Genomic DNA, 22158 nt, shown 5'->3' with positions numbered 1-22158 from the left:
TTTTCCTTAAGAATTTTACTGAAAGAAAAATTCAAAAAATGCCAAATTTTGGCATTTTTTCCTTAAGAATTTTATCAGGATGCCTGATCCAGATACACAGAGGCCTTCCTACTTTGTTGACAATGTATGGAACTGTATCAGCTGTAAAAAAATTCACTGGAGAGGAGTTATGTAGGTACAACCCAACATGCTGAGCTCAGCAGGCCATGGCTTGGAATTTTCTGATTTAAAGTGCTTCCTCATCTCCCTACACAAGTAAAAGGAAACGGCATCTCTCACATGGGGGACTCCACAGATTGTTTTTAGAAAACCGTTTGCCAAATATATTTGGAGAGAGCACCAAGCCACAATGAAGTTTATTACTCAGAAGAGCAGCAGAAAATAAGTAGGTATATATTTTTTTCAAATAGGAAGAAAAGGATTTGTTTAAAAAAATGTATATATCTGTTCTGGACCACGTGCTCAAGTGCGTCTGAAACTTGAGATGCGAAGCCGGCTTTGGGTGGGATTGCCAGTCACCCCCGATGAACAAGTGGTGTCTTAAAAGGCGCCGTTTAATTAAAAGCGCACACTTGGGGTTTCCTCCCCCAGCGTTTGGGAGGCCGGGACCCTCCGCACTGCCACCTGCTGCCCAGCGCGCCGCCAGCGCTGTCACCGCGGCCCCGGATGCAGGTGAACCTGGTACTGAACCACTTTCACAGTCCAGAAAGCATGACATTCCCTGTTACCAGTGGGAGGAAAGGCTAATTGAGAAGTGTGTATAAAGGCTGTAATGAGTAGCATTTACATGTATTGATTAGAAGCAGGGCCACCGTTTCTCATTTATCACCACCGGCAGCTGTGAAATTTTCCCCACGTCGATTGGCACGGCTCATATTCCCGCTCCTCTGGTTCTTTATTGCTTTTTTTCCCCTTCCCCTCCTGAACCAGAGTGCTGATCCACCAGCTGGAATGGCCTGGTAATTACTCCAGCTCCTCCACCAGCTGCCACAATCGCCAAACCGCTGGAGTGAAAAATTCCATCCCGCATTTCCGATTTTTTACATTACCATTGCATAATCATATTTGACGAATAATTAACCTGGGTTAATACTTCAGGGAGCCATTTGCAAGTAAATTGATAAGCTGAGTGCTGTAACGGCGCGGGGCCGAGCACTCCGGCGGCAGCGGCATGCTGCTGCCGGGGCCTCGCAGCGCCCAGGGCCGTGGGGATGACTGCTGACCCCCTGCACTGACCAGGGATGCCAGCTTTTCAGAAGACCCCTTGACCGTGACTCGGGTGGATCGGAGGAGCCAAGGCTCTACATCTCAGGTCACCTTGAATGTCTGGGTCCCTCTTTCTTAAAGGGGGACCCTTTCCTGGAGCTGGGATGGCTATTTTAAGTGTCTTAAGGCCCTGTTGAGAAACTGACTAACTGGGGAGATGGTGGGTTGGTATTTAGGAAATTATTAACTCTATTTTGCTTTTATCTTCTGATCTTTCACCTAAAGGGTGGAGAGGCCCCTTTGGCTGCCTGGATAAGAGCAGGCTTTACCTTCGCACCGGTGGCAGTCATTTCATCGGAGTAAAGGAACCATGGACCCGTGTGTCCATGTATGAGCGTGTGTTGACATGCGGCAGAGAGAATGCACGGGATAGTAAACAACGACCGTATTTCCAGATCAAAAATAATCGGGCCATTTTAGAAAACTCTTTGTAGGACCAAAGTCATAGGCGCGCACCGGAGGCTAACCATTTGAATCTGCCTAAGCTTGTGTTTTGTGACCCACTGGGGCACTGAATTTTTTTTTTCAGTTGCCTAAATCTGATGTCTTATCTCTCCGCTTGTTCATTTTGGGCCACACTCTCTTTCAAGGCTCATCAAGGGGGCAAGGGATGACCCTATGATTTCAGAAATATTTGGATCATGTGGTTGGGCTTTGATATGTGAGCTGACTGTTCTTAAAGTGGAACCGGTGTGTGCAAGCCAGACCGAGAGTCGGCACTCAGCATTTGTCACCGGGCGAGGCATTATAAGGAAAAGCCGCTCCTTTCAGACTCACCTGTAGCACTAAGTGAAATCAATGGCCAAACAATCTAACACAATTGGTCACATATTGATAGAATTAAACACTGCTGTTAACGTGACTTGCCATTGATCTGACAAAAATGGAGTTCAGGGTGAAAGCGGCCCGAAGCCTTTAGACTCCGTGTTTATGGGGAAGGGAAGGAGAATGCTTTCGCTCCGTCTGCTTACATCACGATGGTTTGTGTTCTCCAGCCACGGTGCTTCACAATGGAACACATTTTCAGGATCTCAGTTTTTTCCCACTGGCGACATGGAGGGGGAATTAGAGGGAGCTCATTTAAAGCTCAGATTTGAGGTTTCGCTCGAGGAATATCTTCTGGAAGGTGTGGGAGATGACCTCTGACAGAAGCCCTGTAGGCTCCTGTGGACAATGAAGCAAATCCACTTAGTTGATCAAACAGTGCATTATGCAATATGCATTTCTCTGCCTATGAACAGGAATCGTCTTTTGAACGCAGATTAGGAAAGTCTTTCCATCCTTTTCGTGTAGTCCTGTAATCCTGCCGTAGAGCCAGGCTGCATCATTCCTCATGGTGCCTCTGAGCACTGCAGTCAGCTGTTTCTGGGCTCCATCTGCCGCAAGCGCACATATGACTGATAAGAGACTGTCCCCGACAGAGGAAGTCAGCTGCTGCGTGTAGCCGGTGTGTGGTTGAGTCGCCAGTAGCCACATCAGTTGCTGGGCTTTCTGAACTATTGTGTAAGAGGAAGCAGGGCTGTGGCGGTGTCTGGTCTCTGCAGTGAGTAAAGTCAAGGGATGGGATGGGTTTGGAAAGAGGCATCACTTTCCTTTATTATGTTTCCAAAGGAGTATGGGTGCGTCGGTGAATAAACCGAAGGATTTGAATGGAGATTTTTTTTTTCTCCATTACGAAGCCTGTTCAGTTTCTTCAGAATACGCTCCCAGTCTACGATTCTCCTGTGCATTTGTTGGCCATGTTAATGTGTCTCCCCTACGAGACCGTAGACTCCAGGAGCACAGTAACACTGTCTGCCTTGTTCTCCGTAATAGCCCCGGAATGCAAAGCTGGGGCAGAGCAACAGCCCATGGCTTGGTGGATTGTGCTGTGCCCTGCACAACTCCAGGGGTGCTCTAGCGTTGTCTGCGGTGTACAACCTGTGCGTGTTCTACACGGTGGCCCTGAGGGGCTAGAACACAAGAGATAATGTCTTTGAAACGAATAAATGCATTTTCTTATGTCACTGTGGACATATAAAGTATCACTTTATTGATAAATAGTGAATAGCTGCATGGGAGTGGTTCTTTCGCATACCTGAGAATCATCTGGAAGCTTTTCTAAAACACAAATTACTGAGCGTTACCCCCGGAAAGTTGGATTTAGCAGATCTGGAGTGGGGCAAAAGAATCTGTATTTTAACACTTTCCTGGGTGGTGCGAAGGCTGCTGGTCCAGGACCACGGTTGGAGAACCACTGCTAGGGGCCCACAGACAGTGAGGATGCTGAAGGCGATGAGACATGATGCCATGGCGGGTCCTCATGCTCCCTCTTCATTCCATCTTTCACTTTGGAACCCCCCCCCCAGTGTTATTATCATAAAACAGCTGATCCAATCCAAACCTTAACCCTGCTGTCAACTTCCGTGGACTCCTTGTGTCTAAAGCACAAAGTTCAGGAGTTCCTGTCGTGGCACAGTGGTTAACGAATCCGACTAAGAACCATGAGGTTGCGGGTTCGGTCCCTGCCCTTGCTCAGTGGGTTAACGATCCGGCGTTGCCGTGAGCTGTGGTGTAGGTTGCAGACGCAGCTCGGATCCCGCGTTGCTGTGGCTCTGGCATAGGCTGGCAGCTACAGCTCCGATTCAACCCCTGGCCTGGGAAGCTCCATATGCCGCAGGCGCGGCCCAAGAAATAGCAAAAAAGACAAAAAAAAAAAAAAAGCACAAAGTTCAAATCCTTTCACGCAGCTGAAAGCCATCCGTCATCACTGAGAGTCACCCACCCTGCTCCTCTGTCCCACCCCAAACCCCGCGGGAGAGCACATAGAACCACGGACCTGGACTCTGGCTGTGCATCGAAGTCACCCAGGAAGCCCTCCCAAAAGACAGATGCCTGGACTCTGTTCTAGGGATTCTGATCCAGTGGGTTCCAGGTGAGCCCTGCCTTTTAAAAAAGGCTTCGCAGGGAGTTCCCACGGTGTTGCAGTGTGTTAAGACCCCAACTGCAGCCCCTCCAGTTGCTGCTGAGGCGAGGATTCAAGCCCTGGCCCCGCACAGTGGGTTAAATGACCCGGCATTGCCGAAGCTGCAGATGATGCTGGTGTCCAATTGCACAATATTACCAACTTCTTGGATGTGGGCAAGGTTATAGTCAAAAGCCAGTCCATAATTTTATAACTTTTCATATTAAAAGAATGACTTAAAATGAAATAGGCAATAATTTTAAATTATGCAGAGAACAATAAAAGAAAATTTATAGACTGACATAAAAATGAAGACAGGAGGATTTAGTAAATTAGAAAACTAGAAACAAATAGAAAGGAAATGAAGTCTAGGCAACAGATCTTGAGGAAACTGAGATAGACAAACCTCTGGTCAATACACGAGTAAATATACCCTAAGAAATTCGAAAAATCAATGAGAGAGACAATTTTATGAGAAAGCAATTAGGAACTGGGCCAAGAACTTAAAAAAAACTGTATTCTTTAGCTCAACAAATATTTATTAAGTGCTTACTGTGTACCAGGCACTGTCATAGGCAGAGAGACAGAAATCCCAGCCCTTGTGGAGTTTGCTTTTTATGAACCTAAGCATCAGACTCCAATAACTGCATACACAGAGGGCAGTAGACCAATCATATGTAGAAAAACATGGAAAATGTAAGTAAATGACCAAGAAACTAAGTTCAACAGCACATTAAAAAAAAAACAAACTCATCCGCACTCATTCCAGGATTGTAATGATAGTTTACTATGAGCAGCTGCATTAATATAATGCCTGAAATCAGTGTCTACTAATTTTAATCATGTTATCTCAGTAGATGCTGAAAAGATCTTCGATTCAATTCAGTATCTATTCCTGATAAAAATCCCCTGGAACAGTAGGAAGAGGAGGATATTTCCTTAACCTGACAAAGGGTATCTGCAGCCAAGAGCCAACATCATACTTCTTGTTAAGACAGTGGAAGGATTTCCATTTAAACCAGAGACAAGAGATGAATTCTTACTGTCACCATTGTTATTTAGCGCTGTCTGAAAGTTCAGGAAGATACAATAAACCGTGAAAATAAGAAGAATACCTATAGCAAGGGAAGGTAAATGATGACAGCATGATTAGACACATCTAGGAAACCCAGGGCAACAACTAAATAATGTTTTGAATTAATGAGCAAGTTCATCAAGAGTGGATAGCTGCAGGATAAATACACAAGAATCAATGACAGTTCTGTATAACAGCAATAAACATGCTAGAAGATGTAGTGGCAACTAAAACTATGAATTATCAAGGAATGTGTGACACCTATACGAAGAAAACCACAAAATTTTATTGAGCAATATAAAAGCAGATTTAAATAAATGGAAATGCATCTACCTTCTTGAATGGAAATACTGTAAAATTAAATGAACTTCCTTTTCCCCAAATAAACAGTTTTCATATAATTCCAATCAAAATCTGTATGAGATTATTCAGTTGGCCTGACATAACCTAAATAAACTCTTTAAAAATACGAAGAAATTTTTGAAAAGTAAAGAGAGTGGAGTAGAATTATCCTCCTAGATACTAACATGCATTGTAATGGCATAAACATTCTAACAGCAGGGTACTGACCTGGGAATTAAAGGTCAAAACAAAGAACAGTTACACATACCTCTGAGGCTGGTCCGAGAATACATGAATGTTCCAGCAGGGTGAATAGAACGGCATGTGTAAAAGTCCTGGGGTAGAAAGGGATTGACATGTTGCAGAGCTGAAGTCTAATGTGACTAAGTTTTGTACACATCGGAATATTTGTTTTTAAGAGATCAATCTTCATATGCTTACAAAATATGCAATTTTAAATATAAGAATAGTCTTTGACCCCATTGTTCTTACTCAAAGAATCCCAGAAATGAATAATTAAAGGCACCGATCAGTTATTAAAACTAGAGATGTTCCTTGCAACACTGTTAAAAGTAACACTGAAACTCAAAATAGGAGTTCCTGCCATGGTGCAGTGGGTTAAGAATTTGATTTTAGTGGCTTGGGTCACTGTAGAGGTACAGGTTTCATCCCCAGCCCAGCAGCCTGGGTTAAAATATCCAGCATTGTCACAGCTGTCGCACAGGTCGCAACTGCAGCTCAGATTCAGTCCCTGGCCCATGAACTTCCATGTGCTGCAACCACAGCCATAAAATTAAAAAAAAAAAAAGTTAAAAAAACTCAAATAACTTCATTGACTAGGAACAAGGAACATGTCAAATAAATTACAGCACTTTCATAAATTGGAGTATTTTGAAATTATTAAAAATGTGATTTGAATGACTCAAATTTATTAAATTAAAAAGCAAAGATTCAAATTATGTTCACTATAAAATCCCAAATTTTTATTCAATATGCGCACATGCAAAATATTATAAAATGTATCCTATTGTTAGCAATGATTACTCTTGGGATGGTGGACTTGCAAATTTTTTGGTAAGATTTTTATTTTTTCTATTATGGCTGATTTAAAATGTTCTGTCAATTTCTGCTGTACAAAAAAAAGACCGCATCTCACACACACACAACACACACACACACACACATTCTTTTTCTCACATTATCCTCCATCATGTTCCATCACAAGTGACTAGATGTAGTTCCCTGTGCTACACAGCAGGATCTCATTGCTTATCCACTCCAAATGCAGTAGTTTGCATCTGCTGGCCCCAAATTCCCAGTCCATCCCACTTTCTCCCCATCCCCCTTGTTCTCCAACCACAAGTCTGTTCTCCATGTCCATGAGTTCGTTTCTTTTCTGTAGACAGGTTCATTTGTGTGGTTATTAGATGCCAGATATAAGTGATGTCATATATTTGTCTTCCTGACTTTCTTCACTTAGCGTGAGAGTCTCTAGTTCCATCCATGTTGGTGGATGCAAATGGCATTATTTTCTTCTTTTTATGGTTGAGTCGTATTCCACGGTGTGTATATACCATGTCTTCTTAGTTCATTCATCTGTCAAGGACATCTCAGTTGTTCCATGTCTTGGCTATTGTGAATAGAGCTGCAATGAACATAGAGCTGAATGCATTTTTTTCAATGAAAGTTTTGTCTGGATATAGATTTTTTAATAGTTATTAAAAACTTTTAATTTCTCAAAACTTCCAGTTAAGTGTCACACGAATAAACAGTAACATAAGCATTAACAACTCTTCATGTTACTTCATGCCCAGCTCAACTATCACCTCTTTTGCGAACTCCTGACAGATTTCCCAACCAGAACTAATCTTCCTTCTCCTGAGTTCTTACGAACTCCACGTGTCTCTTTGTAATCCCATATAGAACACTCTTAGGTGAGTTATTGTGTGCAATCTCTTCCATTTAATTGATCCTTCCACTGAATTCTAAGCTTCTTGGGGTTGCCTGCCTTAGCTAAGGATTTCCTGTGGGAATCATTAAAAAATGCTGAAGAAAGGTGTCCACAGCATATGGTTGTGTAAAGAGATGCTGCAGTTAACACGGGACCTGAGGAACATGAGTGCAGAGTTGGCCGTCTTAGCAAGTGTATGTCATCCTGTGTGTTACAGGAATTGGAGATCTGAACTCTTTTGCTGTTCATTTAGGTGGTGGTGCATTTCTAGGCACTTGCTAAATGTGAGGAGATAGGATCGTAGAAATCACAAACCAGACTTTTCGACCTTGGAAATCTTAACCCCTGTGAACCTGTCTCTTCATCAGTAACATTTGGAGAACCATATTACTTACTGGTGGGTGGTGGTAAAAATTAAATGAGGTGATGCGAGCTCATAGGCACAATGCCTGCCCACAATGAGTCTTTCATGCAGCACATGCGTCATCAGAGGAATTCTGTTATTTACAATAGTCTGACTAGAACGCCCCCATCTTCCTCTTTCCCTCACCCACCTCCTCCTTAAACTATAATTAAACTATAATTTATCACCTGTCTGGCAAGGGAGCCATCGTTCATGGGAGAGTCAACATTATAGGCATGAGACTTGGTCACACAGGACTCCGGGCTCACAAGGGGCCACACTTGGTTTAATGCTCTCCTCTCCCCATCGGAAACGTGTAATAATTTTGAACAGAAGGCCCTGCGTTTTCGTTTTGCACCAGGCTCTTTAAATTTTGTAGGCAGCCCTGCTCGGTAAGCTCCCCCATCTTACTGATGCCGCAGTGGTTGCTCGCAGGGGATGCTCGCCAATGGACTGTCGCAGTTCCTAGATTATCGAGGCTTTAGGGGTACGGCTTGTCTAACTCCCCTTATCTGTCATCGGAGGCGCCGTCTTCACCCAAGAGAGGCAGCAGCTCGGGAGACCAGGCTTAGGGGATCACTTTGGTGCTGATGAACTGAGTTTGGCTGCTCATCCTGGGACTCCGGGTGTAGACCGTTCTGCTTGCGCTGTCTGCTCCCTGAGTTATTTGTCAGAGTGACCACTACTCTTTGGCCGTGAACGCTTACTGCTGTCTGCTCTGTCTTATTCGTGTGCATTACCGAAAGGACACTGCCTCTGCTCGTGGGGGCGTTAACTGCTTTCTAACCCTGAGGCCTCTCACTGAGGGCACCTACTCGGGTTCTTTCTTTTACCAGGAAAGGATTGAGAGCACACACAAGCTGAACTGACCATTACTGCAAAAATCTCACCTTTCCCAGAAACACTTCTTTCTTTCTTTCTTTTTTTTTTTTTTGTCTTTTTGCCATTTCTTGGGCCGATCCCGCAGCATGTGGAGGTTCCCAGGCTAGGGGTCAAATCGGAGCTGTAGCCACTGGCCCAGGCCAGAGCCACAGCAACATGGGATCCGAGCCGTGTCTGCGACCTACACCCCAGCTCACGGCAACACCGGATCCTTAACCCACTGAGCAAGGGCAGGGATCGAACCCGCAACCTCATGGTTCCTAGTCGGATTCGTTAACCACTACGGGAACTCCCCAGAAACATTTCTAATTTAATGAGCCGCAGAGTCTTAATAAAGCAACTTGGGATTTCCGGTATTGGGAAGAAGTTGGAGGGGGTTTGGGCGAAATGGAATGTCACCTTTCTAGGGGCAACGTCTACCCTGTTCTTAGGACTTTCCCAAATCCCAGCTCACACCCAGACATCTGGAACTTTCTTTCACTTTGGGATGTGGCACAAGAAGAAGCAGGGAGACCCAAGCCTAAAGTGATTTATTTATTCTTTAAGATACCAGTGGCCTCCTTGTTACTGCAGTTGTATCATATTTTTTATACATCTTAAGCATAATTCCCGAGATCTTTAGTGCCGTATAGTTCTATCCTGAAAGTTGATCTCACAGTCCTGAGTGCAGAATACTGCAAATAAAAATGAAATATTATGGTCTTAAATTCCCTGATCCAATCCCACAATAAGGTATCAATAATAATCATAATGAATATTTGCATTGTTGAAAAAAATGCATTTTCAGGTGGAGCTTTGGGAATGCCATGAAGGAAGACTGAAAAATGATATTACAAATATTATCACACCAAACCCAAATCCTTGCTGTCTTAAGAAAATACCAAAGTGTGTCCTAGCATCTGGCTCAGCTCTTTCCCTCTTTTTGTGACAAGCTAACGGAATGAGCTAAAGCACCAGGGCCTGCCCTGGTGACTGGCAGCTTGAGCTCTGCCTTTGCAGAGAGCAGGTGGTCTGCTCCTGGGCCTCAGAACCCAGTGTGATGGGCAGTAGAAGGGAATGTGCATGTTGCTTGTCGTGTTTCTTGTACTCCTCTTTGTGGCAGGAGAGGTGGGTCACGAACCGAGCACTGCTGGAATTTTTACAGGCTTGTAGATGTCCCTTTGCATTTAGCTACACGTCTATTTTAAAGGAGGAGAAAGAATTCACTTGTAACTAATGAAGAAGAAAAGATAAGGGCTGCTTTTTAGAAATGAATAAAACTATTATTTCCTCAAGTTGGTGAAATTAGATTTTCCCTGAAACTTCATACGCCCTTGCTTTTGTGTCCTTATGGATGTTTTTGGCTGAATTGTAACACTCTTGGCGATTGGAAATACACAGAAGGGAGCTCCCGACGTAGCTGAGCGGTGAAAAAATCCAACCAGCATCCATGAGGACGCAGGCTGGATCCCTGGCCTCGCTCAGTGGGTGAAGAATCCGGCATTGCCGTGAGCTGTGGTGTAGGTTGCAGATGTGGCTCAGGTGTGGCATTGCTGTGGCTGTGGTGTAGGCTGGCAGCTACAGCTCCGATTGGACCCCTAGCCTAGGAATCTCCATATGCCGTGGGTGCAGCCCTAAAAAGACAAAAAAAAAAAAAAAAAAAAAAAAACAAAAACAAAGAAAAGGAAGAAATAGATTGAGTCATCTAGTTCTGGCCCTGGAGGAATTTTGAATTTTTAGTTAAGGTCCTCAAAATTGATCTTCTCTTTCTCCTTGTAGAGAAGGAAAAAATATGGACCCACTAAGCTTGTTTCCTCTAAGGCTGTTAAGCTAATGATTGTTAACAGTTGTCCATGTGGTCTTCCGTGTCATATGCTTTCGTGCACATTTAAAAACATATGGAAACATATTTAGATTTGTGAGACATGTATATTTATCCAATAAAAGTTATTTAAAAACAATAGTTTATTAAACAGATTTTTTATTGAATTGTTAAATTTTCCCAGCACTGTCTAGATGCTGGTGATGTAGCATGAACGAAACAAGTCAAACCCACCCCACCACTCTCACAATCATTCCAGTGGATTTTTTTTTCCTGAAGGAAGTCTGAAGATCTGAAATAGCTTTAGTTTTGAGAAGTGTGATGCATCCGACCTCTTTAGGGAGCTCTCTGACTTCTGGTGGCCTCCAAGTTGGACCTCACTGCGATGGCGTTTCGAGGCAGAAGAGCGCTGCCAACGGGGCACTTGGACACGTGAGGGGAAACGAGCATGTTCCCAGGAACACTGCCCTGTTTGCGAAAGGCGGGAAGACCCAGGTCTGCGCTCGCCTGCGAAGGATTTGGTCCAACGGAGGCGATAAAATGCTTCTGTACAGCTTCCTGAGAACTTCGGAAGGAGCATGCAGAAAACATTGGCTGGAATTAAATTTGACTCATCAGAGGATGAAGCAGATAGCAGGGAAGAGGGGAGGAGGGGGATGATAGGCAGGTACATTGGGAGTTTGGGACCAACGGATACATACTACTGTATATAAAGGAGGTAAGCAGCAAGGACCTACTTATAGCACAGGATGCTGCACTGCATCTTGTAATAACCTATAATGGAAAAGAATCTGAAAAAAAATAGACGCACATGTAACTGAATCAGTTTCTGTACACCTGAAACTAGCGCAACATTGTAAATGAATGACACCTCAATTCAAACGTTTTTTAAAGATTTCAAAAAAACTGTTGCAAGCTTTGAAGATGGAGAATTTTAAAAGTCGTAAAAAAAAAAAAAAGGAAGAGCACTGTACACAAAAGGAACAAGAATATTTGCCCCAACCACCTCTGCTTCATATAAGCAAGGTGCCTTGACTGAGCAGAAGTGGGCACCTGGAGAATAAGAACCAATGAAGGGGTGAGGGCTGGGGACTCTGTGGGGCTGAGGGTTTGGTACTGGCCATTGAATCCCAGGACCTCACTCAGGTTTGGGCATCCTTGCTGAAGTACAGAGAGAAGGGGTGGAGGAGCGGGGAAGAAAGGAACCATTCTGAGCGTCTGGACAGTTAGGCTGAAGAGCTGAAACTTGCAGGAATGCATTCAGTGTGGAAGAATTACTGAACTGCTGCAGTTATCACGGCTTTTTTAAAGGGTCACTGATGGATGGAAGAAGCTGAGAGGTCTTCAGAGGTCGAACAGAGGGCTTCGGACAAGCAGGCAAACTATGGGGACATTTTTAGGACGTCTAAAACACGAAGGCTACCTGCACCAGCCAAACAGCTCATCGTATCCAAAGTCCTCCCTTATTTCCCTCCCTGTCTTCCTCCTTCCCCTCATCAAATATGTATTGACTAGCTGCTAGGTGCCAGGCACTGAGAACATGGAACTGAGCACAGCTTGGCCTCTGCCTTCGAAGAGTTTGCCTTCTTTGCAAGAAAACTGCTATGGTCTCCTTGCTCCCCAATGAAATCATAGAGCAAATATGTGGAAAAGCTCATTTTCAAGGATGGCAATCTGGATCTCATCCTTGCTTGTGGCAAAGGAACTACTGGGCTATGGGAAAGCCTGCTTTTTAAAAAACGTTTCTCATGTTACATGATGATTGTTTCGAAAAACTGTGGACAAATCTGAGTAATTTAAAAAATAAAGCCTTATTTCCTTTGATCTGCCTTATTTGCATTGTATTTTCTTCTCAATTGGCGATGGCCCTGGAGGCAGCACTGTCGTCTCTCAGTTTCTGTTAGGTTTACTCTAGTATCATTTTCATCCTCCAGCCAGCTCCTAATTGTCCCTGGGAGTAAACAACTCTGTTATTTGGGACATCGTTCGTAAAGTGTTGGACTCTGAATAATTACCCCATAATTCTGTGTGGTTGGCCGGCACCTCTGTGAGTTTCTCTTAGGATTTAGATGGTCTCTGCTGCACTCTAATTCCCCCTGGAAATTACCAACCATCTTTCCAAATGCTGACTTTTTACCTGGGAGACCTCGGGCACAGCTCTCAGCTGGTGTCACTGTGATGACAAATCCCCTTAGAGTTACCCAGTGCTTTCTTCTTCGTCTGGGGTGTTAGGCATACTACTGGGCACAGGTTCTTCTGGCTTCTCCTCCCGCAGGCTTCTTTGGCTGTCCTGGCCTCTTTTCTCCAGTGGAGGCAGGCAGCCTGGACCATTTTTCACTCATAGGCAAGATGTTGACGGTTTTCTGGAATGAAGGCTTGATTCTCCCACAATGCAACATGTTCAGTCACTTTCTGTGGACCTTCCAGGCCAGTTTTCCAGCTGGGCCTCCTCCGACTTCCCTCTCCACTTATATATGATATTTCAGGGGGAAAGAAATAAGAATGAGCCAACCGTTGCTTCTCTGTAATATCTATAAAAATTAGAAAATACCAACACAAATAATCTTCCTGCAAGTTGATGGACCAGTATGTTCTTTGAGAAATCGGCAGTAAGACAAGATATCAGACTTACATAGAAAGGGACGCTGGAAATAGTTACATTGTCACTTTAGATCGTATTTGGCATCAGTGCGTGTGCGACGTAGATGGGAGAGAGTGACAGAGAAACCACACTGCACCATTTTATTATAAGCAGTTGAGTAAAATCTGCCTCAACAGAGAGAAATGTCCTCAGTGCATCCGTTGGGCCTGTTTGCAAATACGTCGAGTGGAACAAACCTGAATCCCAGCCTTTCTGTTCTACCCGGCGGTGGCTTTAACCAGTCCTAACAAAAATGGAAGGACTTTGAAAATAGGTCTGTCAAGTGTATGATTAGTGCTGGAAGACTCTTACCCTTTGGCCGCAGGTTAGGTGGTTGGGTCTGGGGCATTTTCATCTCATTAGTCATGTTAGAAAGATCAGGGGAAGAGTACCCCCAGAGTGGTCGCCCCTGTTCCCTGCCCCACCCTCAGGAGCTGTAGTGTGTATTTCTAAGCAGTGGGATTGTGAATGATTCTTACTTTTTTAAATATAGTTTCTGGAAGAGAGAGAAAGAGTAACATAATTCACCCTGCATTTGTTTTTCTTTGCTTACTATTTCTGTGCATGATACCATAGAGGCTGTGAGGAAGTTTTCTTAATGGAGACTCTTCAAGGCAAAAATGCAACTTAACCTGTTTGGAGGAGGAAATAGGCAAAGATAAATTTATTCACTTGTTTAAACAAATATGTATTAAGTGCCTGCTATGTGCTCAGAATACAGTGACGAACCAAACAGCTCTGTTTGCCTGGAGCTTCTAGTCTAAAGGGGAAGGCAGGAGCATATTAAATAGACATAGACACAGATTGATTAATGTTACAGGCCTGGAGCACATGGAATTATGATTTCATTAACTCAAGGGAGGGAGGTGGATGTTACAGCATCCCTGAAGGCCAAAGGATGGACTCCTTTTGGAGGATGGGCTGGGCGTCGATGGGGACAGCGGTGCATGGAGCTGGTGGAACCCTGGATGCCAAGTCCTAGAGGCTGCAGGGCTCAATGTCCTCGAGGAGCTGAAGGGTGTGGGAGGGCAGGCCGAGCGAGAGGGAGCAGCAGATAAGAAATGAGATTGGGGGTCACTGGGGGTCAGTGTAGGCAAAGCCTTGATAAGAGCAGCTCTGGGCTGTTGGTGGGTATTACTTGAAGAGCGATGGGCAAGACGTGTTTATATATTGAAAAAAAGGAGAGATAAAAGGAAGTCGGGCTACAATGAAAGCACCAAATCCTGACTGTAAAGTTTCATTCGTTTGATGTCTGAGGTCACCACTGGGAGTTGGAAAAGGATTGTACCTAGCAGCGGGCAGGGCGCGATGCAGCCCAGCCTGGGGACAAAGCTCCCCGAGGGGCGTGGAGGCTGGAAGGTCAAGTGACGATCTTCCTCCGAAGAGGTGATGCATTGGGGGGAATTACTTTTTTCCTAACTCTCAATCAGAGAGACCCAGAGAAACACCGTGAGTTCCCCAAGGTCACACAGCATGTTGGTGGAAGAGCAGACTATTCCCAGGCAAGGTGTTTTTCCACTCGGCTGCTTTCTATGCCCCTGGTGATTGGTTCATATCATTTAAAGTGATTGTATAAAGAATCCCATGGCTTGGAGTTCCCTCTGTGGCACAACAGGATCACAGCATCTCTGAAGCACCAGGACACAGGTTCAATCCCTCGTGCAGCACAGCAGGTTAAAGGATCCCGTGTTGCTTCAGGTTGCAACTGCAGCTCGGGTCTGATTCCTGGCCTGAGAACACCATACGCCGTGGGGTGGCCAGGCCAAAAAAGAGGAGAAAAAAAAGAATGCAATAGCTTGAATATTTCTAACACTGTGTAACCTTATATGAAAAAGTAAGTTATGAAACACTAGATACAAATAAGAGTTTAACTATGTAAATACATTTCCATATATTTCTAAGTGTGTTTGCATATATACATAGAGACACGCATGGAAGAATGTATATTAAAACATTATTTTATCTGAGCGGTGGGATTATGGACAGGTTTTATTAACTCCTTTCTACATATTTATTTATATTTCCTAAATTTTGATGATCAGAATGTGTTGCTTTTTAAATTATTAAAAATAATTTTAGGTTATAAATATTTTCCTCTCTGATGAAATTTTCAGAAAAACTAAATACAGCATAATGGAGTAGGTCCTACTGCAAGCACAGTGCGCATGTATATGTATTTAACTGTAGGAGACAATACGTGAGCTGTTTCGCCCTGAGTGTACGAACATTCTGGAAAAATACAAATTTAACCTATGCTTGAGCTGAAGTTGCTTGTAAACTAATAAAGACTGAACAAGGAAACATGTTTTCATTTGTAAGGATTGATTTTATGAAACATACTTTGAAATGAACAGGAAGGAACCCCAGACCAGGCTTGAGTGTCTCTGCCCCATTCATTTTCTCCGATCCGTCTTTTTCTTTCCTCTCCTCCAAGGAAAAGCGCTCTGGGGTGTTTGCATTTCTGTTTTCCTTGCCATTGTTCACAGAGCAGCTTAGACCCGGGAGGAGGGCTGAGTGTTGGGAGAAGTTGGGGTGCTCTGGACGTTATGGTGGGAAGTAAATGAACTTCTCTCAGGCCGGAGTACACACAGATGATCGGGGCTATAGCTTGTCTACAGTGACCTAATCTGTTCTTTGTTTCAGGGAGACCCTCTTACCACGGAAGCCTCAGACCCCTAGAAAAAGCAGAAATGTGCACCTCACTCTCATTTGCATGGGGCCACGCCCCGTCTTCACAAGCAGTTTTTGAAATATTTCAAAGGTTTTGCAAAGGAAGCCCTTACCCCTTCTCACCCCAGGCCCCACCTCCAGCCGCACCTTTTTAATGACTTTCCCCATACCGTGACCTTGGCGACGTTCTCCCAGGGATGTAAGGAGCTGTCCCACACTTGGGACGGGTCTCAGCCATCCACAGAAAGGTTGGCACAGGACAGAGAGGGGTTTTCATCTTGCCTAGGGTATGGTTGCCTCTTTGCCCACGAGCACTCCCCTCTAGTCGGGAGACTCCAAGGTCAGGTTATACCCCTTACGAAATGTGGAGATGAGACCAGGGTCAGGCCTGGGGCACGTCGGCTCAGAAGCTCCTTTGCCCCTGGCTGCACTCTGACCTCTGGCTGCCCTTGCTCCCTGCTCACCGGGTTTCCCGTTTCCCCTCAGTCTCTGGCAGGACCACCTGCTGGTCACAGACCCTATTCCTTTGGTCCATCCTGGTCTTGGGTACCCTCCCCAGGAAGAGCGTCAACTCCAGCGAGGCAGTGACGCTTCCTGAGAGCTTCCTGTGGACGCAGCAGGAACTCTGTGCGGGAATACCACGTCAGCCCATTCCCTTATAGAAGGGACACAGACTAACTTCCTCGCGTTAACCTGTCGAGTGAAACGCTCCAGCCTCCCAACCATGTGCCTCACTCCAGAGATCCTGCTTGGTCAAAACAGTTATCGGGCACCGGGAGCAGCAGGGGGGGCGTAGGGATGCGGGGATGTGGGTGCTGTGAGTGCTGGCGTTGAGGGATTTTGTCAGTCGCGAGTGGAAGGAGTGGGAGGGACTCCTTGGGAAGGTGGAGGCTTGTGCTTGGGTGCAGAGACGTCAGCATGTCTATCTGTGGAGGAGAGGTTGAGAATCCAGAGCAGAGAGGGGATTGTTGATGAAGGGGCCCCGTGGGAAAGCGGGGAGGAGGGGCCTGGGGGGAATCGGAGCCCCCGAGGCACTCTCGAGTTGGCGGTCTGTAGGTTATGATGTATTTACTCGGCTCCATCCATTGCTGTTTCTCCCGGTCCCTCAGGCAGGTGGCCTGTTGTACTTGCCATGCGCTAATGATAACAGAACCTCCATTAATTAGCCTGTGTACAATTCGAGTCTATGTCCAGCCACATCCTTACTTGCAGGGAATTTTATGGCAAAATCGCATCAGAATACCATTGAAACAATACAGGAGGTAATGGGTAGGATCGAGGGAAGCGTCTTCGTTCGGGGAAAAAAAAAGGTTTTTCTGATAATACAACGTGTTCCTGGGGGACTCTGTGAAATTGACTCTTCCCGCTCCTTTGACTCTCCTAGAAAATCTTCTGTCCTTTGGGAAGTGGGGAGCTCTCCCTCTGAGGTCTCATAATCTCAAATCCGTGCTGAAGTGGCGTTGTTTTCTTCGCTATTAAACACGGACATTTTCGGCCTCTTCTAGAAAGTTCTTTTTCCTGATGGAGGTCGTCAGCAAGCTGCAAGGTCTCGCCGTGATTGATCCAGCCCCGTGCGGCACTTACGAAGCCGAAGTAACAACGGCCTAAGCCACCGCACAGTAAGAGTGGTTTTATGTTTCCAATGCCTGTCTTAAAGTAGTTTTAGAGGTCAGTGTTAATCAATAAATCATTCTGATCACATGGATCCCCTCTGGAGGCCCATTAGCTGGTGGTGATGACTTAGGCATCTCACCACCAGCTTCCGCAGACCAGAAATCCTTGGGACCACACGTTCAAATCCCTGTTGAGCTGAGGTAGCTCTTGGCTCTTCAGAGGTAAGTAAATTGAGCTTCACGTAGTTGGATGTGTGGAGAAGCATCATTTGCTGTCCGGGGGGCAGCACATTATCCAGGACCCCTTTTCAGAAAGAGGAGGCCATGCCTGATCTATCCTGTGCCTTGTCTTTTCATCTGTCAAATAAGGTGTATTTAGGGCTCTTCTGAAATGGCTGGATCCGTTTGAGTCTTTGAAACACCATATGTCAGATAGTGATGGGCTTCGGTTGATAATTCCACACCCTAAACTCTGCCACAGATGCTATGAGGGTTTAGGGGAAAGAAGCTTTCAAATTCAGTAGTTCCCCAACTACTGCAGAAGATTGGAGGCAGGAATTAATAAAGAATGGGACAGATGGGAGTTCCCACTGTGGCTCAGCAGGTTACGAACCCAACTAGTATCCCGGATGATGTGGGTTCAGTCCCTGGCCCTGCTGAGTGGATTAAGGAAACGGCATTGCTGTGAGCTGTGGGGTAGGTCCTGTTGCCGTGAGTGTGGTGTTGGTCACAGATGTGGCTCGGATCCCATATTACTGTGGCTGTGGTGTAGGCCAGCAGCTGCAGCTCCAGTTAGGCCCCCAGCCTGGGAACTTCCATATGCCACAAGTACATCCCTAAAAAGCAAAAAAAAAAAAAAAAAAAAAAGAAGAAGAAAAGAAGGGGGACAGTTATGGGAGTTCCTGCTGTGGCACAGCAGGTTAATCATCCGCTTTGTCTCCGTGGTGCTCAGGTTCAGTCCCCAGCCCAGTGTGCAGTGGGATAAGGATCCGGGTGTTGCTGCAGCTGTGGTGTAGGTCACAGCTGCGGCTCAGATTCTATCCCTGCCCAGGTAACTTCCATAGGCCACAGGTGTGGCCAAAAAAGGAAAAAAAAAAAACAACAAAAAACTGTTGTAAATCCTCTGGAAAGCCAGGAAACTGGGTTTCTACCACATCCTGCTGTGTATAATGCCAGGACAGTACTGCCAATGAGGCTGAAAAGTCCTACTGCCAGGCTGCTCTTTGTCATGAGATCACAGCGATTTCTGTGTTTTTTCTCCTGTGCTTTGTGGCTGGTGAGATTATCGGGATGAGAGTGGCACTAGGGGTTCCTCATCTTCCTTCTGTAGCCAGGGGGGCCCGGGAGAGAAGCAGCAGCGATCTGCAGGCCCAGGGACACTGTCCACACTGCAGATCTGTGTGTGTGTGTGTGTGCGTGCGTGCACAATGCTAGAACATGTAGCTAACCGTGCGTTTCAGTTGGGCGTGGTTATGTCGAAAGCTGAAGACTCTGAAAGTACCAGGAAACGTCCCATCCCTGAGGTGCTCAGCATCCTTCAGCAAAAGTCCTGAAGACTCAGAACCTAATTCACCCTCCTCAGTGAGTCCCAGGGACACCAACCAAGGGAGACGATTGCTTCTGGACTTGCGGGTGGATAAGCAGCCCCCCGCTGGTTGTGAGGGACTGACCGTGGCAGTTGCTTATCTCACTGGCCTGGAAATGGCACGACAACCACTCTGTCCCCACAGTGCCTGCCTGTCATCCTGGCACTGGAGAGAGGTGAGGAAAGTGATCCAGGCTGCCATTCTCTTTGGGGTCCGAGTCTTGCCTCCCTTGTCTCTGCACCAAGAGGTTTCCCATTCCTGTTGGCGTAGCACACCCCCCCCACCCCAAATGATGAGTGCACACGAGATGAGGGGTGTGAGCCCAAGAACTCAGTAGCTGTGTGGCTAGGCGGGCTCAGTCCCAGGGTCACACTCAGTGATTTGTGCCAGAAGGGAAATCAGTTCCTAGGTCCCCTGACTCTGCATTCTGCTCTCCGTCCATTAGACCACGCTGCCTCTCCTGCCAGCACAACACCCTCCGGACACTTTAATTTCAGAGTTTGCGTCTATGTCTATTTTTCAACTATTTGCTACGCCATTCTAGGAAAGTAAGGTTTAAATTTCCTACAGTCCAAATCATTTTCTAGTTTACTTATAAGTGATTCTGAAACAGTTGGCCCTGGAAAGCTGACAACTTGACAAAATGTATCTTTCAAATCAACCCACTGCTGCCTTTGTATATAGTTAAATCATCCGAATCCAGGTGCCGAGCTAAGAGGCAGAGATCTTCTGTTCTCAGGCTGCCTGTCACTTTGGGTGAGAAAACCCACGGGGTCATGCTCACTTACGCTTACTCAAGTGTGGTCTCCTGGGAAAGAAAGAAGCACTGGCTGTTGGCAGGTTTGTCTGCTCTTAGCCAATAAGAAATGGTTCCTGCAGAGATATGCACTGGGCAAAGGAGGTTTGGGGAGACTTAGAGGCAAAACCAGCAGCCAATATAATATTTATGGAGAAAAGATTATATATATAATAGAGAGAGAGAGATTATTATATATAATGTATAAAGATTATATACTATATATATTTATACTTAGTTATATATATTTATATTAAGAATTATAGGAGTTCCCGTCGTGGCGCAGTGGTTAATGAATCTGACTAGGAACCATGAGGTTGCGGGTTTGATCCCTGGCCTTGCTCAGTGGTTAAGGATCCGGCATTGCTGTGAACTGTGGTGTAGGTTGCAGATGTGGTTCGGATCCCGTGTGGCTGTGGCTGTGGCGTAGGCCGGCGGCTACAGCTCCGATTGGACCCCTGGCCTGGGGACCTCCATATGCTAAGGGAGCAGCCCTAGAAAAGGCAGAAAGACAAAAAATAAATAAATAAATAAATTAAATTAAATAAAAAGAATTATATATGTATAAAGGGTTGGAGAGCAATCTTGAGTGTTCCACACCAATGATGGAAGTTTCTATTGCTTTAAAAAGTAGATTTGTCTGTTACTTGAGTTGGTATAGCATCCGTTCATGAGACCAAGTTGCGACTGATGGGACACAGCCAGCACTGTGCCTGCACCAGTCAAGTGTCCCAAACACAGTGGCTTCTCTTATCTTGCTATGATAGGGTTGCATCCAGCTCTTTTGGAAAAGAGGGCCAAGAGCATGAAAAATTAAGAATCATTTCAAGGAGTTCCTGCTATGACACGGTGGGTTAGGCATCCAACCACAGTGGCTGTAGGATCATTGCAGAGTCATGGGTTTGATCCTTGGCCCAGCACCATGGGTTAAAGAATCCAGCATTGCCACAGCTGTGACGTAGGTTGCAGCTGTGGCTCCAAATTCAATCCCTGGCCTGGGAGTTTCGATATGCCTTGAGTGTGGCCATAAAATTAAAAAAAAAAAATTGAATCATTTCAAAACATCTAAATTTATGCAATTCTGGATTCTGGATTTCAGCAAAAGGATTTTGATGCATTTCGAATCAGGGTAAATCAGTGAAAAGAAACCAGTGAGTCCTCATACTACCACTGTGCATCACAATTAATTTAAAAATTAATTAAAAGAGTAGAACAGGTACAGCAGTTAAGCAGATGGTCCTTATTTTTTTCCATTTCTTTACTAAGTTATAGTTGCTGGACAACATTACACAAGTTTCAGATGTGCAATGTCGTGATTCGCAATTTTTAAAGTTTGGACGCCATTTATAGCGACTGTAAAATATTGGCTATGTTCGCTGTGTTGTGCAGTATATCCCTGTGGCTTATTTTATACATAATAGGTTGTGGTTCTTAGTCCTCTAGCCCTAAATGGCCGCCCCCCTCCCCACTGGTAACCATTAGTTTATTCTTTCTATCTGTGAGTCAGGAAGGTTTTTACAGACTCAACAGACAGAGAGAAAAGAGTTGCAGTTGCCAGGGTGGGGGGCCGGGGAGGGGTGGCTGAGGAGTTGAGGATTAGTAGATGCACATTATTACATTTAAGATGGATAAACAGCAAGGACCTACTCATAGCACAGGGAACTGTGTTCAACATCCCGCAATAAACTCTACATGGAAAAGAATGTGGAAAAGAATGCGTAGACGTATGTGTATATAAAACGGAATCACCTTGCTATACAGTAGAAATTAACACAACATTGCAAGTCAACTGTACTTCAATTAAGAAAATAAAATAAATTTTAAAATGAAATGGTTAAAACAAGAAATCGCAACCATGGGCCTGAGCCATTGCCAGGTGTTGATGGATCCCGAGTGAAACACGAATTCATGCCCTTCTTTTCTGTAGAGGTTCTGTGGGTGAGGCTGGGGCCCCCGGGCTGAGTGGAAGAAGACTGGGGCAGAGAACGCCTCTGTGGAAATGGACAGAGTGCTGGTGAGTGTCCTGGTTCAAGGCGCAGTACTCATTCCATCTCTTTGCTGTGAATCTAGAGAGAAGCAGGACAGTGGAGACGTTGGCTCTGTTTCTGTAGTGGTCTCAGGGCACAGAAACAGGAAAACGGCTCAACATGCCCCTTCCAACTGAGAGTATACTCTGCTAATGCCTAAT

The 22158-nt window shown here is 45.3% G+C and overlaps 1 protein-coding gene across 4 annotated transcripts in view; it reads left to right on the top strand.

The window, feature by feature from the left end:
- POU6F2 (POU class 6 homeobox 2) overlaps positions 1–22158 on the top strand; it is a 486199-nt gene that overhangs the window by 136867 nt on the left and 327174 nt on the right. The window lies entirely within an intron of this gene.

Source organism: Sus scrofa, chromosome 18 (genome assembly GCF_054392235.1).
Source record: "Sus scrofa isolate SSC_HxYL_T2T_F1_AM1 chromosome 18, Sscrofa_HxYL_maternal_Yorkshire_Landrace_v2.0, whole genome shotgun sequence".
Classification (NCBI taxonomy): Eukaryota; Metazoa; Chordata; class Mammalia; order Artiodactyla; family Suidae; genus Sus; species Sus scrofa.
Note: the sequence above shows the minus strand (reverse complement) of the source record. Positions and strands in the feature narration are given on the sequence as shown.